Source organism: Cyanistes caeruleus, chromosome 2 (assembly GCF_971803275.1).
Source record: "Cyanistes caeruleus chromosome 2, bCyaCae1.hap1.1, whole genome shotgun sequence".
NCBI lineage: Eukaryota > Metazoa > Chordata > Aves > Passeriformes > Paridae > Cyanistes > Cyanistes caeruleus.
Genome location: NC_141702.1, coordinates 106,567,703 through 106,590,506, shown reverse-complemented (window position 1 = coordinate 106,590,506; position 22,804 = coordinate 106,567,703). Strand labels below are relative to the sequence as shown.

The 22,804-nt window shown below is 39.9% G+C and overlaps 1 long non-coding RNA gene across 3 annotated transcripts in view; it reads right to left on the bottom strand.

Annotated features, from left to right (window-relative positions):
- Positions 1 to 6,184: 6,184 nt before the first annotated feature.
- LOC111926326 (uncharacterized) overlaps positions 6,185 to 22,804 on the bottom strand; it is a 148,144-nt gene continuing 131,524 nt past the window's right edge. The window contains exons 1-7 of one of the 3 annotated variants that reach the window (XR_015283792.1): positions 16,844 to 16,911; positions 16,216 to 16,382; positions 15,115 to 15,193; positions 11,458 to 11,562; positions 11,228 to 11,350; positions 10,487 to 10,575; positions 6,185 to 8,507 (exon numbers count right to left, since the gene is read on the bottom strand). This is a non-coding gene — a long non-coding RNA (uncharacterized LOC111926326). Of the gene's footprint in view, positions 8,508 to 10,486; positions 10,576 to 11,227; positions 11,351 to 11,457; positions 11,563 to 15,114; positions 15,194 to 16,215; positions 16,383 to 16,843; positions 17,030 to 17,086; positions 17,197 to 18,093; positions 18,538 to 20,127; positions 20,531 to 22,804 lie in introns of those variants that run through there. The other 2 variants (XR_015283790.1, XR_015283791.1) reach the window with 2 other exon arrangements.

Here is a 22,804-nt window from a genome sequence, read left to right as displayed (position 1 = left end):
GCAGGACTGCCTGTCTTCCCCTCTGACAGCTCACAAGGGCTTCACTTTTAAGTTAAACATCCAAAAAACTGAGGCATGAAAGATTATCACCACATCTTATCCAGCAGGTCTCAGACACCTCTATCCTAGGGTAGAATCAGCCATGAAGAAGTTGCTATCTCTTTTCAACTACAAAACAAGAGATAGAAAATAATGAACATGGATGTAGGCATCCCACTTTCAGCTATGTTGGGTAGGGTAGATAAATCCCAGATCTAATGTTTATGTGCCCAGTATCTCTGTGTCAAAATCCAAAGAATGTTGCTGTATAATACTGCCTTTTTACCTCACCCTGATAAGCTTCATGTGCAGTGATTCTGTTCAGATTACTGGAAAGAGATTTCCCACAATCCTCATTCCCATGATATCTGCTGATCTCTTACATTTTCTGGTACATTTCTAAGAGACTGAGTTTAGCTCAAATCACAAACCAGTTGGGTCAGCCTTGTTCATCCAGGGCCTGATCAGTCACAAAGTATGCCAACTCCTGTCTATATGCTACATAAACTGGTATTTTATTTCTAGTATCTATATATTAATGAAACCAGGACTGAAATTTATGTTTTCATCTGTTACTCTTTCTGCTCACACATTTTAAGTCATATGACAAAAATTCACAATGGATAAATTATGTGGCTTAATTTGAAGTTCTAAATCTTTATGTGATTTGGATAATTTAGCTTGCATTAAACAATTTGGAAAGCAGAAAGTACTCACATGAAAAATAATTGGAACAAAGAGAAAGGCAAAATAAAAGAGCAGAAATGAGGACTAATGAAAGACAATTAAATATATGGCAATCTGGAATAAAGAATTCCAACACTAATTTTGAAAGATTGCTCTGGAGAACACAGCTGGAATAAACAATTGCTTTTACTGAAAAGGCTACACAGCTTTGGCTGGTTTCTTTATGGTTTAATTAATTATTAGTACAAAACCATTTGCAGCTATCTGACATTTCAATCTAAGTGAGACACAAAAATATGAAAACTGGAGTCAAAAGGAACATACATTTTCCCAATTTTAATGACAAACATCAGTAATTATCTGACTGAATACTAGAAGCTGAAAGTAGTGGTGACAATTTTCTCTGGAACTGGTTATTTCATCTTCTTGGGGTGATTTGTAGGCAATTAATCAGAAGAGAAACTATGCTCATTGTGAAGAGCAGCCTGACACGAGCAAGTAAATGTGTTCAGTGTGTTCCACCTTTGCAGGGTTGTAGAAAATAGCCTGTGCTGGGAAAATAGCATTTTTTCAGCTACACACATGGGGATGACACAATGACATTTCAACTAAACAGTAGCATTTGTCTATGAAATCCATTCAGCTTGCATTTATATTTGACTCTTTATCCAATGGTTTGAACAAAAATTATGATTCACTTTGAAGATCTGTACTTCTTCAAAACTTTAAACAGGAATGTATCTAAAGATAATTTTGTTTCTGCACACTAAAAGAAAATAGAGAGGAAATACTATTTAATACTTCTGATGAAAATGTATAAAATATTGGAATTTTTATATAAGCAAATTTAGCAGCCTTTTCACATGAATTCAGGCAACAAGATACAAATTAAATTTACGTCTCTGAACTCTACTTGTTACATGAATAAATATGGATTAGTGGCTTGAGTCAGGATAAGCTTATTCTATTACAGTTGTATTTGTCTGAGATTATTTACAGTGTTCTACATTTCCCTCCCAATAGATTTATTTGGGTGGGGTTTTTTTTTCCTCTCTTGTTCATTCCAGGATGTCTGCATTTAGTCAGTGTCTGTACTTTTTTTATTATTATTATTTTATTTTTCTTCTTTTCTTTTTTTTTCTTTTTTTCCAAACAGAACTTATGTTTCTTACAGGTTGCTGGAAAATATTTTAAATATGCAACTCAGTCACAAAAGAATTTGTTTGGAGGGAAACTGAGAACAAAACAATACTGTGTGCTCTTTCAAAACCATGGCCATGGTTTATTTTGCTGGGAGAGCTGAAAATTCTCTCACGCCGCTGAGCAGATGGGCACGTGATTGTCCCACCCACTTCCTAAAATCTCTGCATTTTGGGAACGAGGTCCATTTGTGCTCCCATACCCCTCCTACTCAGCAGCAAGCTGCAGAGGCACTTGCAGACTTGCCCAGCAGCGACAGCTTTGCCAGTGAGCAGCACATGGGAAGCTCGGCAGCTCCTCAGTGCGAGGTGTTAATAACCAGACCAACTCAGGTACCACCACCTCCTCTCCACAAACACTCCAACATCTTGCCTTCCATCCCTTCACTCCCGCAGGGCAGAGCTGATCTCTCTGCGTGGGAGAATCAAATCTGTCTTTTCCCTCCTCTCAGGTCTACGTTGATGCAAATCCCCCCCACTGCCAAGCAGTTTACAGATGGAGGGTTGAATGAACCAACGGTATCCTTGGAAGCAGATTTTTAAAAAAAAAACAAACCACAACAACATAAAAAAAACCACCAAACCATGTTCAACAAGCTTCTTTCTATTTTCTTACAAGGCTCCATCACTGAGGCTTTTTCCTGAGCCAGAGCTCTATAACACTCTCCAGAAAATGTTTAAATCCTTTGGCACTAAAATGAAAGCCGACGTCTAAGTTCATATGCTTCTGTGTTCTCTCAAGTGAGGTTAGGAAAGAGGCAAAAAGATCATTCTGCCAAACTAATTTCTTAATCCTTGCCTGTCATAGTAATCTAAATCCTTGCCTGTCGTAGTAATCTAGGATTATAAAATTTCCAGTGAGGGAGCAGTGAGTGTCCTCTGTGTGCCTGGAAGGCTTATAGAACATCACAGATGATAAAAGCAACTGAGAGATCCCAGTCTTCTGAAAAACTTCTGTGTAGTTCAGTCTGGCCAGTGTTGAAAAGAGATTCTTTCTTTTCTCCATCATCCAGTTTTCTATTCAGAAAGCACACACAATGTTTGTGATTTTTAAACAAGTCATTAATATAGTGCACACTTTATTTCCTCTGCCTTTACAGTATTTGGATTAAATGATACTAACTAAAACTGAAGCCTCTCTGGAAGGAGATATTGATAATTCAGTTATCCTAAAAGGTTTCTGCATCATTTCATGTTAATTATTGCAACAGCAAATCTTGCAGATGTCACACATCCAAAATTTCACAACAGGCATTTATGAAAAAAAAATTATATATATATATATACATATATATATATATATATATATATATAGCAGCTAAATAAATGAATCACAAGAAAGTGAACTGATGAAAATATCATACATTTTCTATTCACCCAAAATTTCAGTGAAGCCAAGATGATGATAAAAATACTCTTTCTTCATTCATGATGATCTGCTAAGTAGTGCTACTAAAAATGTAGAGAAATTCTTCCATATTCAAGTAGGAAGCAGTGCAAGTTTGCAAAAGTGTCAGCCAGCTGCTGACTGTCACTGATGCTGCTGCCAAGTAGACTTTCCAGGCTTGAAAAGATGATCCTACTCAAAATTTTGCCCATTGCTCTTGGTCCTTTCACCATGGTATAGATAAACTCCATCCTTTGAATGCTTTGCCAACAAAGTGGGGGTTTGGGGGACCTTGGTTGAGTAGTCTAGATTTGCACTGGGAGAATCAGGAAACCTGGAATGTTGTGTTGCTGCTGTTCCTCCATGACCCAGCAGTCTTAGGACTGTGTTAATTCCCACTTTATTTAGCATTCATGACCATGAAAATATTAGACATGCACAGCTTTTGGTCTATTAATTATTACCCATCTCCTCTTTTTTATTCTATGTTTTCAGCTTGATGTAGGAGCCACTTTTGTCAGCGTGGGGCATTTTTCCTTCACAAAACAAATCCATGAGCACCCCAGTATAAGACACCACCCCATCTGACAAGTCTCCCGAGGATTCCCTAAAATGGAGAAGGTTGGGATTGTTTCCTCCTCATTAACTGAAAATCCCAGATGTAATCTAAACAGACATATTGCAGAAAATAAACAGGTTTCCGCAGTGCCTAAGAAATGTGTGCAATAAACAAAGACTTCAACACAGATTTAAAAATCTTACTGCCATATCTGAAAAGACCTTAAAAAATCCCAAGCAGTTATCAAGCTGAAGCTGCAAAGATACAAATTGAGGTGTTTCAAAGCACCTTGAGAAGGAAAAGAAAACAACTTAAATCCCAGCAATACCAAGCCGTGTTCCAGTGCCAGGCCCAGGAAGGGGAGGCAGTGAAAGGAGAAAAGAGTGAAGCCTTTTTATCTGTGACTAAAGAGTGGCAGATGATCCAGTGAGACTTTTCTACATACGGCTTTTTAGGTAGAAAAGAGGCAGAAAGGATGTAGTTCTCATTTCCTCAGGATACAACAGCCTTACAAGCTGAGAGGAATCCTTATTTAATATAATCTTAATGAATTCTATAGTTTTCTCTTTTTTTACAGCTTTAGTGCTGTAAATCTATGCTTTTAAGTAAGTGTATTCTTTTAATCACATTTCATGAAGCAGCTTCCTCAGAGCAAGAGCACAAGAACTGTGTTGTTTCCATGGAAGCTGCAGTCCCCAAAAGTATGACAGTGCAGTCTGTCTATGAAGAACCCTAAAACACAGCCTGGGGAACAGCACAATGAGAGAAAGCCTGTGCTTCACTTCTCCTGCCTACCTGGTGGTGTGGGACAGCCAGAGGGATGCTCCAGCAGACGTGTGAGGGATAGTGATGGCAGCCCTGGATGGGACAATTATGCTGTGGAAGAGGTCTGGGAAAAGCTCAGTTCAGCTGCTGCACCACCAGGCTGTGCTCTCCTCAAGCCAAGCCTCTTGCAGCTACAGCCTGACAGCAGCTGTCCTCACACCTTGCTCACCTAGGAAGCGCATTGAAGTAAATTCTAGTAAATAGTTTGCAGTTCTGTAGCATTTCCTTGAAACTTTCTAAAGCCACTACATTCATTATATACATTAGATTATGTTTAAAAGATTTTAGCAGAATTTCTTCCATGAGATGGATAAACACATCATCATGATGGATGAGCTCACAGGTCAGGTGTAAAGAGTTACAGTGAATGTGAGACATCGGACATTTGACCTGTCACTGGTGAAGTTCCAGAGGGCTCCATCATTGTCCCTGTGCTCTTCAGTATCTTCATCAATTACTTGGATGCAGGACTGGAAGTTATACTGAGCACGTTCACACATGATGCAAAACAGTGAGGATCTGTGGGTTCCCTCAAGGGCAGGGAGGCCCTGCAGAGAGACCTGGACAAATGAGAGGGCTGGACAATCACCAGCCACAGCAAGTTCGACAAAGGGAAGTGCCAGATTTTGCACCTGGGATTGTGCAGCCCTGCATGTACAGACTGGGGAATGAGAGGCTGGGGAGCAGTGCCTTGGGAAGGGACCTGGAGGTCCTGGATATGGATATGGGTCAGCAGTGCCCTGACAGCCAGGAGGGACATCTCTGTCCTGGGGGGCATCAGGCACAGCATGGCCAGCCAGGCAAGGGAGGGGATTGTCCCGCTCTGCTCTGCACTGGGGCAGCCTCACCTCCAGTGCTGGGGGCAGTTTTGGGCACTGTAAGAGAAAAAAGGATATAAACTGCTAGGGAGTGTCCAGAGGAAGGCAATGAGGAGGGTGAAGAGCCTTGAGGGGAAGAAGTGTGAGGAGCGGCTGAGATCACTTGGTCTGTTCAGCCTGGAAGAGACTGAGGGGAGACCTTGCTGCAGTTACAGCTTCCTGTGAAGGAAAGCAGAGGGGCAGGCACTGATCTCCTCTCTCTGGTAACCAGAGACAGGAGCTGAGGGAATGGCCTGGAGTTGTGTCAGGGGAGATTTAGGTTGGAGATTAGGAAAAGGTTCTTCATGCAGAGAGTGTTTGGGCACTGGAAGAGGCTCCCCAGGGCAGTGGTCACAGCACCAAGCCTGACAGAGTGCAAAAGGTGTTTGGACAATGCTCTAAGGCACAGCCCCCATCCCTGGTGCTGTGCAGAGCCAGGAGTTGGACTCAGTTATCCTGATGGGTCCCTTCCAACTCAGCTTATTCTGTGATTTTGGGGGGTGCAGTCATTTCACAGATTTAATACAAGTTCTACACTTGTAGTATATTAACTGAGCTGAATTGCTGCCGGGAAGTTAAAGATATTACAGGAGATGTTTTGCAGAGTGAAGCAGCAGTAAAGAAGAAGCTATTTTGTTGAGATGATGCATTTTATTTCACAGTCAGAAACATATTAAAGTATGTAGAGCATATAAAAGTAAGTGTTGAAATTTCATCTAGGATAGTTTCAATTTGAGATAATGCACCCAATTTCTTAGACCTCTTCTCAAACAGAAAAAAAATACCCAAAATGCATCAAAATGTAAAAGATAAAGGACTGTTCTATAACCTGAAGGGCAGCATGAAGGGCACAAAAATCCTTTAAGCCAACAACCTGCTCTACAGAAATGCTCCCAGATCATCTTGATGCAGTTCAGTGAAGAACCTCCTAGAAATACAGAGAAAAATCACAGAAGGTATTAAATATATATATGCATATATTTATATTCAAGCCATGGAACGATAGTGGAGAACATCAGCCAGGAGTCTGATCTATTGCTTTCTAAAGGGTCTGCATTACAAAGGACTTTGCTCACAAAAACATCTTATTTAGTTATTCATCATGGTGGTGTCTCAGAGACAGAACTCCCAGTGTTGTGCAAGTCATCTTTAAAAACTCTTTGGAATGTAAAACTCTCAAAAAACCCCAGACATCCTCCTTTCTCACCTTCCCAGTAGCATTATGGATTATACTTCTATACAGAACAGAGACACTGAGATCTATCTTCAGTTTTACAGATTTCAGACCACCTGGTGTCCAGAGGAAAGGGGTTTTATGAAAGGTCTTCATATGAGAGTTCACCAGTAAGCTACTGAAATGCATAACTTCTCACACAAATTTCCCATTTTAGGGCATGCTATGACACCTGGAACATGCCAGTTTATGAGTTAATTTTGAGGCTGGTGAAGTTCCTGCTCAGCTCTAGAAGGAGCTGCTGAACAAAGTGAGCTGATTCCATCTGCCTGTCAAGCCAAATGTTTTTAGCAATCACAGAATATTCTGATCACTGAATATTGATGACCCACAAGGAGCAGCAGGTCCAACTCAAGTGAGTGGCCTCACAGCCTTGGCATAATTAGCACCATGCTTTAATCATCTGAGATAATCTCAGTGGCAGTGCAGCTCAAGGTCGTAAGCCTGGCTTGGAACTCAGCTAAGTTTGTAGAAACTTGGATAGTAAAAAATATCCTCGTTTTTTGCTTTAGACTCCTGAAGTTTGCAGCCTCTCACACCTTTACATAATGCATCACAAAATGAAGGACAACACTGCAACAGGGGCAGGGAGCACCTGTGATATCCTTGCTGAAGTTCTCAAACAGCAGGGGAATGAAGGAAAGACATTCATCTTCTCTCAAGGAAAAAAAAAATATTATAAATTGTTACAAAGAACCCTTTACTTCACTCTTTACTACAAGGGTTGTGGCTGTTTAACATGACCTTTTTAATAGGGTTCTTTGCACATCAATACAATCAGGTATTTACAAAGATAAAATATAAAACATACACACACACAAAGGGCTTTACATTTACTCTAAACTGGGAAATTCTGCTTCTGGCTGCAGGAATCCATAAAGTGTTTTTATCTTCTCTTCTGCCAGTCAGAAGCAATGTCAGATCCTGGTGGTTGGATGACAAGTTTCCTTGAACTATTGTGCAGTTGCAGTTCATTTGGAGGACTTTACCTCGAGGGTGCTGTCTCTCAGCGTCACAGTTTAACAATCACTAAACTTTACATCCATTTCCATTAGGTCTGTGCAGTGAGTTTCCAAAGCAGAGTTGTCATAGAGCAGAACGCCTGCTATCTGGCAGTCTAAAACCCATTAAGACAACTTAGACTTAAGCTGAAGACTATCAGCTTTCCAGAGGCAGGGAATTAATTTTTTTTTCCCCCACAGTGGAAAGAGCCTGTCTCTCACAGTCACCACAGTTAAAAGAGAGTCTCTTCAGCAATTTAGTGAAAGGGAGGTGGAAGTGGGCAAGAGAAGAGCCATCGAAATTCCTGTATCCAAGACATTATTCCAAGCTATTGGTTAGTAGCTGGAATCACAGGTGCACGTGTATATTTTTCTACAGAGTCTGCAACCTTCTGGCATCTTTACTGTCATTCAGGAAAAAAGCCCAAAACGCTGTTGTACCAGTAGCGAGTGCATTTGGGTGGCTTATCTTTCAGTAATTTCTGCATGCCTTCTTCAGTTTGTGTTTCTCACATCCTCCCAACACCTCACTCTCTCACAAGAATTTCCAGCACAGATCCAGCCATCAGAACATCTTCAGAAGTTCATATGTGTGTATGGATAAAGCTGGATCCTGGTGATGCGCACACAGTTTTATATTTGTATTGGCATCACTGAAATGCACATCTGTAAATAAGGCTCAAGTGTGTCAATAACCTTTTTTCCTGGTAATTGCTGGTCTTTAAAAAAAAAAAAAAAGCTGTAATTATATTTGTGCACGCAATGTGCCTTTCCTAATTAAAAACTAAGCAACTACATATCTTGTTCATTATGAGTTCAAATGTGCTTGCTTATAATTCTTGATTGACTAGAGCTGAGAAGTGAAAGTGTGTGAAACAGGGGTTTTTATTTCTTTTTCCAAAATAAAGAGAGGGTGACAAGTCATTAACTGAATACATACTAATTACTTTGGAAGCACCTGTACTCCGTATTGTTTCTCAGGTGTTCTGAAAATCTGCAAGTGACTGATAGCCAAACCCTGGTTTCAATAGGTTTCCTCTCTATTACAAAGGAGCTACTCTGCGACGTGATTAGAAGCCACTTTGTCTGCAAGTTACAGAAACCCAGGCATTCATGTATTTAGAAGCTTTTCAAGAAGTCACTTCCAGGTCAAACAGCAAATGTCAGTCATTGTGATCCCACAGCTACATGGTTACAGTGAAACAATGGGCTACACACAAATAAAACAAATCCCATGCAAGCTGCTTTCAGTGAAAATACACATCTAAAGAGACCATACTGGAAATCTCTGAGCAATAATTGTTCTCCCATTAAGAGCTGGATACATCTTTTATTCATGCATGATGTTATTTCACATTGCTAAGATAAATTTTTATAAACAACTAAATTTCTCTTCTGCAAAGAACCAGATTTTTCTAATACCTTACATTAGGAAAGCAGGAGGTAAAAGGAGATATTTATGAGTCTTCTTTGTCCCAGGCAAAGAGTTATACATGGGGCAGAAAAGGAAGGAATTGGCTATAGTAATTTGCCTACACAGCAGATAGCATCTTCTAAATGATGACCCCTTTCATCTTTCTGGAATTCCTTTTCACTGTTACCAGTAGTGCAGTTTGCACAAGCAGTGATTTACAAACAGCCTCCCCAAGAGGACTTTGACTGCTTTTCACTAATATTGGGCTACAGCTCAAAACAGAGACCGTCAAGTGAGTGCACTGGCACCAAATTTATGACAGATCAAATGTAGAACTTGAGAGCACAGTGAGTTACAGAACACATGTTCCATCTCAAATCCAAAAATCCCTTTAGTACTGACACTGAAGTGCCAAACTTCCAAACACGAGACCAGCTTCATTTTTCATGCCATAAATTCCCCAAAATGTGCTTTCACCGTAATTCCACGGCATAAAAGCCATCTGTGAATTCAGCAGTGCACACAAACCACACTTTGTACAAACACACCCCCTCAGCCTTGTATTGCACACATCACCTCAGCTGCTAAACCTGCACACCATAAACTCCCAGCTACTGAGCACAACAGGATTCCAGTGTGGATGCAACATAAATTGCATCATGGGAATGCATAAGGTTGCTAATGCACAATGCACATCCCATGACAAGTCAGCAACTCTCCCAAAGTACAAAATAGTTACATTCAGCATACAGAAATGGAGATATCAATGGATGTATCAGTTCCTTCCTTCACTTCCTAACCTAATCCAAGGCTTCTGAGCCATCCTTCATCTCATCCTCCAAGTAAGGACAGCGTTTTATTTGCATTTCTAAGGCAGGCAATATGCATACTGAAACCTACTCCACCTTTAGAGAGGCAACTCTAATTCTACCTCTAAACAGACCAAATAATTTGTGACAAATAGCTCCCTTCATTAAAAACTGTTACACCTCAAAAACTTAATTTTATATAAATTGGCACTTCTTTCTTTTTGCTTGTACATTTAAAACAAATCAAATATATATTGCAGTTTATTACCAGGCTCATTATTTAAGCTACTGTAATAAAAGTCATAGTGAAATTGATTTGGCAAGATTAATTTTGAAATACCATTTCTAGTATGATAACAGCATATCATTCCATCCCTTGTAGTATTGATATTTATTGTGTGCTGCTGAAATTTTCAAATAAATTGAAAATGCTGCACCCCTACAATCAGATAGATTAGAAAACATAGTGCTGCACCTGTTGAGACAGAGCTGTAGCATTCCTCATGTCAGGCATTCATGTCCTGCTCCACTCCACTTAAAACAGTGGGCAAATCATCATGGGACCTTCAGGGATGCAGGGACATAGTGGTACAAGCCAAATAAGTAAAGCAAATAAAAATAAAGCAAATAATAAACCCTGGGAGTTCTCCTGTTCAAAACATCATTAAAATTGTCCTCAGCAAATCCTGCACATCCAAAACACTTCCCCAAGACTGAAGAATCCTTGAAAGTGATCCCAAGGGCTCTTGGCCAGATTTGCATAGAAAAGTTTTGGGGAGAGAGGAGGCACTGCAAGGGTGGTTTCTGCAAGAAGGTTTCCCTGTGTCTGACAGAGTCAATTGCAGCCAGCTCCAAGACAGATGCACCACTGGCCAAGGCTGAGCCCATCAGGGATGGTGACAGTGCCTCTTTGATAACATATTTAAGGGGAAAGCATTAGTGTGCAAAAGCAATTGTAGCCAGAGCTGAGAGGAGTGAGAATATGTGAGAGGAGCAGCTCTGAGGGCACCAAGGTTAAAGAAGGCAGGGTTGGAGGTGCTCCAGGTGCCAGAGATGAGATTCTCTGGGAGCCCTTGGTGAAGAACATGGTGGAAGGACTTGTAACCACCCAGGGAACACAGACTGAAGCAGTCTGTTCTAGAAGGACTGCATCCCATGGAAAGGGACTCATGCTGGAGCAGTTCATAAGGAAGTGTAGCATGTGGGAAGGACTCACTTTGGAGAGGTTTGCAGAGGACATTCTCTCATGAAAGGAACCCCACTGTGGAGCAGTCCCTGAAGGAGCAGCAAAAACATCAATAAACTGACCACAACTCCTTTTCCCCATTCCTCTGCACCCCTGGAGAGGAAGAGAGAAAAAATTCAAGAGTGAAATTAAGCCTGGAAATAAGGGAAGGGTTGGGGGAAGGAGTTTTTAAGATTTGGGCTTATTTCTCATTGTCCTACTCTGGTTTGATTGATAACAAATCTGTTTCCTCCAGTCACATTTGGTTTGTCCACGATGGTAACTGGTGACCGATCTCTCCCAGCAAACTCAGAAGAAAGGAACCTCTGGAGATGGGGGAAGATTTGCTGTCAGACCTTTTGATTTAAACCTGCCTGATCCAACAGAACTGTGTATTCTCTCTAAAAGTAGTTATCTTGTTCCGGCTTATTAGTTTGTGTTCGTTATAATAAAACAAGGACAAGAGACTGTGAGCTACTCTGAGTGCTCTGGCACATCAACCATGCAGAGAAGTTGAGGCTGTTCTGCCTCAAGGCCCTGGCTGACTGCAGGTTCCACACAAATGCCTCTCTAAACAACCATTTTGTCTTTCAACACATGAAAATTGGAGGATCTAAATCAATAGCTGGAGCTTACAATGGATGCAGAGCAGCTGTGTTTTTTAACAATGAGTACAGCCATGTGGGCTCCAAAATGAGCAGCTGCAGGGGGAGAAGCTGCAGGGAAGGGGAAATCCTGCCAAGGCAAACCAGTAGGTCACAGGTCCTCAGCAGTGAGCATGGGAGGAGCAGGGAGCATTTTAAACAACAGGATTTCTTTTCTCCTCAGATCCATTTTAAAAGTAGCAGAAGGAGTCATTGCATTTAATCTTAAAATAATCCCCTTTAAGCCTGAAGCGCTTATGTCTCTGTGAGCACAGCATTCTGCTGGCACTGTAACCAGGACCAGAGTGCAACAAGAAGCAATGTGAAAACTGCACCATTTTCAGGAGAGAGCTCATCAGACAGGTATCAATGTCTGCTTTCTGGCAGCTGTCCATTACAGGGCTCCTAAGTACTGTATTTTGTACAATTGGATAGAGTATAGAGAAAGTGCCACCTGATGTCTACTTGCACTTGGCAACAGTTTAGGAAAATCGAAAATTGTGCTAAACTATGGGTTTAGCCCTGGAGGCTGCAAGGTGAAGTACAGTGCTCTCAGTAGAGCAGGGCCCCAGAGGATGCAAGTCATAAAAGAAAGGGGAAAAAAAAACCAAAAACAAAAAACCCTCAGAATTTTACTAGCCTTTTTCATTCCAATGGCCAAAGAAGAACATCAACACTATGTGCTGAGCTGCACAGCTCTTCCAGCTGGTCATCTGCAATAAAAACCAGTCAAAAAAGCCCTGGTACAGTATGATGGAGTGTTCTACTTGCTCAAGAAAGCCCAAGGCTGTAACTCCGTCTTGCCTTTATTAAGGAAGGGCAAGAAGCAGTTTAAATTAGGAATGGGAGAACCAAAGATAACTTTGGTCCAATGTATATATTCATTTAAGTACTGTAGGAAGCATAAATCACAAGAGATCTGCTATCATAAATGGTAGAAGGTGAGCTACAACAACCTTTTGCTTCCTTTGGTCTAAAAGCTAATATTCCAAAATCAGGGTACTCTTCTTCTCCCCCACCAATATTCCTTAGATCTAGATCTTTAAGCCAGTATAGTAATTCCCTGCTCAACATTTCTACACTCTATCAACCCATCATTATCACTGCCAATAAAATACCAATTTAGAAGCGGGACTATTATGTAGTTCTGTGTAGGAACAGTATAATAATATATCTCAACAGCAATAATCATTGTTATCTCTACTTGCCATTTTCAAGGTCCAAACTTGAAAATGAACCAGTCTCTTAAAGAATAAAGCTTTTGGCAACAAAAATATGCGTTCTACAGGACTTTAATGCCAGCTAGAAGCAAGGAAGAGCACCTTTATGCACAATGGTTAATGTCCAAGCAGGTGCTCTGCCTAATCTCATCTATTAAAACCTGGTCCAAGGCTTAGTTAAATCAATGAGAGTTTTACAGTTGATTTCAGCAGGGTTTGAAATATGCCCTTACACTGTATTGACTGTTTCTTGTGCATACCGTGCAATAATTTTACTGCATTTTACTTTTAAAAATATATTGAGAAAATAATATTCTAATACAAAGGGGTAACTTTTTGTTTACAGAAAGCAAAAGTTAAAATACAACTTGCATATATCAGACAAGACACAGAAAATTAAACTTCCTTCGGGGAAAGGAGCTCAGCTCTAGGAACAGCTGCTTTTAGCAGCAAAAACCCCACCTGGAAACACAGTTATGGATGTCTGTAATCCTTACTGATTTTATGGATGATGCAAGTCTTTAAACCATCACCTGGGCTTCTCAGGTTGGAGATGTGTGTGTTAAACAAGAGTGTGCTGGATGTGGGCACGAGCACATCTGCTTTTCTGCCATTCTGCACTGATACCAACTTGTTATATCCAACCTGATACCACAGGCTCTTCCTTGTGGTGTCCACCTGTGGCCAAGGTGGGCTCAGGAGGCAAGAATATTGATGACAGGTTTGTTTATAACCATGCTTATCAGACATATGTTCCTTGATCACACAAGCTGTAAGGAGATTATGCAGACAGTGCTTCTGACAAAAGCAGGTGTCTTGGGGCTGCTCCTCACTGTGAGGTGGCAGCTGAGGCCATGAGACACTAATAAAAAGTCTGAGCACCCTTGGAAACACCTTCCCATTCCAACCTGGAAACCTATCAAACCCCTGAGGACCACCAGCTGGTGACTGCTGCCCCAGGGTGGGTGAGCCACCCTTGTCTCCTTAGTGGTACCATCAAAAATCAGGTCCCATTTTCATCTTACGTGCTAATAGAAAATGAAAATAAATTAGAAACCAAATATAGGCATGTTCTTACTAATGAAGCAAAATTTGAACATTTAAAAAACTGGTATCCTTTTACCTTTAGTTGTAATTAGTGACTAAGGAGTTTTATCAGTCCAATCTATTTTGACCACCATTAAACAGGAAAATTCCTCTATTTTTTTGGAAAAGACACTCTTTACTTAGTAGACTTCCACTTTGTTCATCCATGTCCATCTTATCTTCTCCCCCTTATATCATGATTCTTTGTACTAAGCTGAACTGTAACCACTTTTTTTTTAAATCAGAAATTATACTGCCTTTTAACCAGACTTCTAAATAAAGTGTATCTAGAAGAATACTCAGTTCCATTACATGTCTATTTCTTACACTCTCATATTAAGACATCTTAAACACTCACATTTTTAACCATGAAAAGGACTAGGAGTTGTTGGTAAAGGATGTTTACATAACTGACCAGGTGTTACTTTTGCAGAAACTGCCTCAGCAATTTGAGTTAATGCTGCAGAAACCTTTCTGCATTAATTATTCTGTAATGACCTCCTTTGCAACCAGGTAAAACCAAAATTCAAGACTATGTAGTCTTCTCCAGGATATTTGTATTCAATAAAATGCCCAACAAAGCATGTTCAAGAAATGTCTCAAAACCGTGCAAGTCCCTCTGTTCAGATTATTGCTGTTAGTAGGCATCAATTTGTACAGAACACCAATTCTTTCAGCCCTTTACTGAAAACAGCAGTCTATATCACAAAAATTATTGGTTGACACTGTGAAAATAATCAAAAGTCCTAAAATTCATACACATTACAGAAGAACATTATCTGGCTCATAAGCCCACTACCACAGCTCCAAGTCAAACACTTGGGATGAAATATCTCACCAACAGCCATTCAACAATCAACAAAATTCACAAATTCCAGCTGGGTTTTTTAGCACTGCCAGTCATGGGTAATGACCTAATTATTCTTACCAGACAATTACTGAATCACAACCAGCTTCCCTCTTGGATCGGGATGTAGGTGTGCAGGCTTAACCTCTGCAAGGAGAAGCTGAAAGAAGAAAGGTTTCTCTAAAGCTAATGATGAAAACATCCATTTAAAATTCAGAGCTTCACATGTTGCAAACAGCCTTCAAACCCACTCTCAGATTCCCTTATATTGTGTAGAATGGAGACTTGCAGCCCTGCAGGTCAACCAAATGCATTTTTTTTCTGCTTAAGCAGAAAACAACAGAAGTATTTAAATCTCATCTTCATTTGTAAGAATTGATTGCAGGTGGATGCAGATCTCAGAATAATAAATCAATAGCATGAAGCCAAACAGGATTTTCACTGCCTAGAACAGAAAGCTTAAAATTCATTCAGGTGGCCAAACCCAATTCATACTCTAGCACTGATATCAAAATAGTACTTTACTAATTCCTTAAGGGACCAGTATTCAATCCCACCCTAGGGCTCAAATACTCTTTTAAAAAGTAAAATAATCCCAGAACAGGATAACATTACTGTTTTACACACATAAGATCCTTCCAGGAAGCACAGTGAGTTTCAGTCATTCTCAGTGCCTCTTAAGTATCAACAGAAGAAAATTTGAAAAATGAGGATGAGGACACTGAGGAAATGAGAGAGGGTTTTATGAATCACATCTCTATGTTGAAACTTCTGCTATAAACTGTTGAAGTTAACTTCCTCTACCTTTCCAATGTGCCATGAATCCCCAGTGATAACAAACCTCTGCACCTCCTGATGATTGTGAAAAGGTCCTAACTTTAACATCCCACTGTCAATTTAAATGCTATGCTACACAAACATGAACTACTACCTTAAAATAAATCAAGGTGTACAATAACAAAAAGATGGAAGTATTTCTCATTGATGGAAATCAGAAACCTACAGTTTCTGTTTCTTAACATGTGCATCTTGGGTAGTATGGTTTAAAATCAACTACATAAGCATTTTGAATATACAATCGGTATAGATAAAGATACAGAAAATTCAAGAGCCATTTACCCCTTCTGTCAGCACCCACATAAAAGTCATGTCTTCAAATTTAGACTGCTCAGCACTACTTACTCAGCAGACACAGGTCTCTTGGCTGTAGTCCCTGGGAAGCAGCTGCACTGTATCTCTGAATGATGAGCAAGTCTATGTTGGTGCATCTGAAAGCCAACTGATGGTTTTTATCAGCAGTCCTATCAAACTCATCAAGGTGAGACAGTTTTCTGAGAGGCAAGGGTTTTCTACAGCCAAAAAGAAAACTAATTTTAGCCAGTAGCCCATTAACTACATATTTCAAGGACTCAGAAAATCCCTAACAATGATTCCTAATTAAAGCTGCCTACAGAGTGAATTAATTGTTCTGCTGTGCCCTAACAGTCTTCTGTTTGTTAGCTCTGAAACACTTTTTCCTATTTATTCTTACTTATCACTTTCCTCTAGTGTCTTAAGAAGTTCCTCTGGAGGGGTAAAAAACATGTAAACCTTGATGAAATCCATTTCCTTTTCCATAAAAATGCTTCCTTTCCAAGTTACTTGAAGTGAAAATCCTGTGAACAGGTTTCAGGGAAGGACCTAACTCAGAACTACCAGCCGTACAAAGAACATAGCTGGAAATGACCAGCAGTAATATAAGTCACACTGTGTAAACTGAATAAAAATTTAGGAGGAAAAAGCTTCTAGCATTTGATTCTGCATTATTCACCTTTGTGGATTAAAAAAAGAAAAAATAAAAAAGGTAGGTTTTATCATTTGCCTGCTCTTATTTCAACTACTCTCCTTATCCTGAGTGAGCTATAAAAGGACACACATAGAGGGAAAAGCCCTCATACTACCATGCTGTTTTTCCAGTATGATTTGATTAGATTCATAGTTCGTGACCAAAAAGAGCTCATTGTAAACAGCTGATTGGGTTTTAAAGCAGTGGATAATCAGTTGGGTAAATTACCACTCATTGTCTTTAGGACATTCTCTGCATTCTCCGATTGCGATCCCAGGTTCCCGCTCAGCTGCTTCCATGAGGCTCTCCCTGGTGCTGGATGGGGCAGAGCTGTGGACCTTGAAGGAAATAAATGAATATCGACTTGCAGTGATAGAGATGACACGTCTTGGGAGGATCCCTAATGTTAGCAGCAGACAGAAATTGAGAAGTAATGACACCAGAAGTGTGCTGCGAATAAAAAGCAGTTGCCGGCTGCCACAAAAGGACTGTAAGTGATGCTGAGTGGGAGGTAAATGTATCCAACCTTTCATAAAATAAGGAAGAAAAGATTTTTTTCTGTAAAAAGTCTCCAGATAGGCACAGTAAAAACATAGCCATTGAATCATGGAATCATTTAGGTTGGAATAGATCTTTAATATAACTAACAATTAACATGACACTCCCAGGCACCCACTATACCCTGTCCCTTAGAACACATCTGTGGATGTTTTAAAGATCCGCCACTTCTACTCCATAGGATAAGGTCTCCTTTTTCCCAGTGCATAACCCAGCACTTGCCCTTGCTGAACCTCATACAAGTGGTCTCAACCCATGGATCCAGCCTGTCCAGATCCTCCTGCAGAGCAGATCCTGTCCTGCAGCAGATCAACACCCCGGCCTTACTGAGTGCCATCTGCAAAATTACTGAGGATGCCCTTGTTAGGTTGTTGAAGATATTAAACACATAAAGCATATTAAACAGGTATTGGACTGACACCAATACCAAGCCCTGGGGTACACCACTTATGAGTGGCCACCAGCTGGATTTAACTCCATTATCCAACATTCCCTGGGCCCAGACACCCATACTGTTTGCTCCCATCCAACATACTCCCATCTCAAGCCACATAAAGCCAGTTTCTCCAGGGGAATGCTGTGGGAAACAGTGTCAAAGGCTTTACTACAGTCTTCTCCAGATAGACAACAGCCTGTCCGTCATCCACAGCCTTTCCCTCACCCACTGAGAGGGTCACCTTGTCATGGGAGGCCAGGTTGGTCAGGCAGGACGTGCCTATTATGAACTCAAGAAGGCTGGGCCTGTTCCCTGGGTTGTCCTTCATGTGCTGCATGGTGTCACCCAAGATGATCTGACCCACGACCTTCCCTGGCACCGGGTTCAGACTCACAGGCCTGTAGTTCCTCGGTCCCCCTTCCAGCCCTTCCTGTACATGGTGCCACACGTGCTGACTTCCAGCCACCTGGGCCTCCCTGGCAGCCAGGCCTGCTGGTAAAAATGATCAAAAGTGGCTCAGTGAGTTCTTCTGCCAGATCCTTCAGTACCCCTGGGTGGATCCCATCCAGCCCCATAGACTTCCATGTCTCCAAGTGGTGTAGCAGGTCCCTGACCATTTCCCTTTGGATTAGGGGGGCTTCATTCTGCTCCTCAATCCTGTCCTTCAGCTCAGGGGGCTGGGTACCTGGAAAACAACCGGTCTTACTGTTAAAGACTGGGCAAGTCTTTCATTCATACAATATTAAAAACAAAAACATCAAATATGTTTTACTGAAATTAGCAATGAGAAGTCTGAAGTTACAAAGATACTCAAAGAAATTATTGAGGAAGTGGCGTTTTAACCATCTAAAATATCATACAACATTATATGAAAATATGGATTAGTCAAGAACAATCTGTATCAATCCATTTTAGGATCTGACAGGGCTACAGGAAATAGTTGCACCATTTCCTAACTATACTGCATTTTTAACGACAGCAGAAATCACATTACATAAGCAAACCAGGTAAAATAAACATAGTAAATTACTTTTCAATCTTTACTCCTTTAGGGATCAACAACTATTTTGCAGAAGAGGTATGAGCACTCTGTAAATTTTACATATATAAAATAAATTATTTGCAAAGGCTGTTGCAAAGTCTTTAGTAGCAATGGATGCTGTCTCTGCCCTGGATCCCACAGACAAAACTGCATGACAAGAGTTATCAGTGCAAGTCTGAGTATCAACAATTTTATGGCAAATTAAGGGGTTATTTCAACCTAGGAACATGTTTGAGACTTGTGACTGTTCAAAACTTCCATTACTAACCTGGATATCCAAACAAGGAGGCTCTGTGTATGCCACCAAGCTCTTTCCAAGCACTTGCACCACTGGTTCAGAATTTTAAGTAATTTTGACAGAGAAATAGTTCAAAAACAATACTAAAATAAAATCATGTCTTAAAAGCTGTAAACTGAATACAGACCTACAGGGTGATACTGTTGCTAAAGAAAGATTAAAAAAAAAACAAAACAAAACACCCTGAAACAATGCCAGAAGAAACATCACTATAGTTTCCAATTCTATTTTTCTCCTTCCATTTTTTTACTGCTTAAAAATCCATTTATTTTCTAACATCTTTCACACAGCAAAAAAATTCCTTTCTTCTTAGAACTTGGCATAGAATTTGGGTAAAAATTAGTGATTTTCATCAGCTTATTCCAAGCTGAATTCTGCACCAGCTCTTTGATTCATTTTGTTTGTCCATTTTGAACCCCATTATCAGTACCATGCTTTATTTCTCATTTATTCACCTGCAGCTTTAAAAGCCAGATCTTTAGGAGCAGTCCAGGGTAACAAGTTTATGTTCTAATATCTTATCATTACGTCACTGTACCTCATCCTGAGTCAACACATCACATTGGCATCAGAAGCTGCAGGTAAAAATTACTGGTGGCAATTAAATCACCATTTCAATGAAAGAAACTTATTGTATGCTTACTTCTCAGGTACTTTTTGCTATCTCCTTAGCTGGTTTATCCACAGGTTCAGAATTATATCCCAAATCCATCTGATGCTTTTATAAAAAGGACCATGAAAGAGACAAAAGAATTAATTATTTTATCATCCTTGAAATAGGATGCATGTGTATCTTCTGTCAGAAAACAATAAAAGGAAAGACTGACTCCTCACTAACATTTATTTTAAGTTTTATGATCTGTGTATAAAAGCACCAACTAGTGTTCACAAACAGAGCTTTTTCTCCAGGGTTTTATTATGATAAAAGAAATTACCTTCTGCTTCTTAGGTCTATCCCTCAGTACACAGAAGTAGCTGCTGGAACAAAAATGAGAGATGCAACTTGAATGACTGAGGCCTCTCCACCTCTCTTCACTCCCTTCCTCCTTCATTCAACATTCCTCTCCTTCCCCCTCTCTTTTTGTCAGGCAAGTGGTGTTCGATGGAGCAGAAGATTTGAAACACTTTCCATCTGTATCTTTTTATACTTGTCCAGGTTGTCACCATTAAAAAGTGCAGCTTCAATGCTACTGTAAAACCTTGGATAAAGCTCCGATGTAAATAGTTCATGCTGAAAATTTGTCATTGTGAGGTTGCTGTACCCATAAGTCCCAATATCATAGAAGAAGCAGAACTGTCATCTCTTTCACAATCGTGTTAAAGATTTCTTGCATGTTCCTAGAAGAGAGAAACACCATGGTTACAAAACTGGTTTCTGCATTTCCCTGTAAAATAAAATCAAATACACTTCTACAACCAAAGAATCACCCTTTAAATGAATTACGGTCTATTCCCATAAGCTTATTTTCACTTGACCACCGGCCATATCCTTATTTATCCTTGCATTTATCCTGATCAGAAGTTTACAGTACTTTGATCCAAAGACCTTTAAAAGGGTTGGGGTTTTTTTTCCCCTTTCTGGTTTAGGTTTTATAAATATTGCCTTAAGAATTATTATGAAACAATGTATCTGGGTGACATGCACATCAGGACAACCATACATATTTGCCACTTCTTTGATGTTGCCAGTGTGATAATTGAACTTGAGCAAATAAGAGGCCATAATCAAGATGGGCAAGACATCCCCATGATCAGAATGTTTGACAGTCTATGCACCACGTGCTGTCCAAAATGGAATCTGTGTTAAACTGAAAGCTACAAAAGTTCAACCACTTTCTGCCATGACTGCCAAAAGATAAAAGATTGTTGTATTCACAACCCAGTGTGCCCAAATAGTCCACAGAAATCTTGGTAAACTGAAGAGAAATAGCATTGTGAAAATTGCAAAGATGATGGTGACATAGAATCATTTAGGTTGGAAAAGTCCCTTGAGCTCATCAAGTCCAACCATTGCCCAAACCATGTCAAATGATGGTAGGAAGGATGTATTTCCACAGCTCCCAACAAATTCTGAGCCAAACTGAGCTAGACTTGCTCTAGGCAATGCCCAAATTATGGGAAAAAAGTTGTTCATTTGTCTTCTCTGCCACGGTGAAATGCTCCTCCACATCATTCAATCATTAACAAAAAACTATCAAATTCCACCTGAATGGTCAAATTCCACCTCTGCAATTCATAGGGATTATTTGTAACACTGAAGAGAATTTTTTTATCAGCCATTGCCTATCAAAAATGTACTTTCTTTGCATTAAAAGCAGTAGTAAAACTATGGCATTAAAAATCAGAGAGTTTCAGGGTGGCATCACACACCTTCACCGCCAAACAGATTAATGGAAAATTGTATTCTAAATGAAACAAAACAGCAGCTAAAATTTGCCAAATAGCTATAAGCACAGATATAGTGCACACATTTTATATAGTTACCTTCAGTCACTTATTTTTTCAGGCACTCAGAACAGTACAACTAGCAAACAAAGCTAGTTGACAGATAAGGATGATAATTAACCTCCTCTATCAAGTTAAGATATATTAATTTTCCTGAAAATGATTCCTGACCAAACATTGTCCATACTCTTGACACCACTACCTTCAGCTGGCTACAGACAACTGTTATACTAAAGAACAAACCACAGTGTGTAAAAATCTGTTGGTTTAACATTTTCCTCATCTCAAATGCTTGGCACAGTCTTAGGACTTTCCAAGAAAGAAACAATACTTGAAATTATTCCCAATACTTTAGGATCTAACTCTTACCTAATAAATTTTTTAAGAAAATATAAAACATTTAGGCCTAATGTGTTGTTCTAATAACTGAACTTCTATTCTGTGGTAATAATAATAACATTTAACTAGGAAAAAAGGGATGTTTTATCTTTTTAACAACAGAAACAATAGGTTGGTCTGCTGAAATATAATTCCAAAATAAACACACACACACATTTATTTTGTCTCAACAGATACCTTCTCTTCTAAAACAAACTTGTAAGTATCCAAGATAAAATTAAACTTTAGGATTATGTAAAGAAGGTTTTTCCTTACAAGCCTTGTTTCAAACCTACAAGGGATGAAATATTTAAATACTGTAGAGTCACAGAACATGCTGAGTTGGAAGGGACCCACAAGAATCATTGGGGGCAACTCCTGGCCCTGCACAGGACCATCCCCAAGAGTCTCACCAAATGCCTGAAAGCATTGTCCAAACACTTTTTGGACTCTGTCCATCTTGGTGCTGTGACCACTGTTCTGGAGAGCCTGTTCCAGTGCCCAACCACTCTCTGGGTGAAAAAACCTTTTCCTGATATCCAACCTAAACTTTCCCTCTTGTGGGGGTTGATTGCAGTGAGGTCTCTCCTCAGTCTCCTCTTCTCCAGGTTGAACAGACCAAGCAACCTCAGCCATTCCTCACATTTTGTGAGGCTCATATTGTTTAGCAGGAATTTAGTTACCATATTGCACCAGAATAAATTGAGAATCCATTGCTGCTCTGGAAATCCATTTTCAGTCAACTTACTACTCAGGAAAAAAGCATCCATATCACTTGGTGGGAAAACA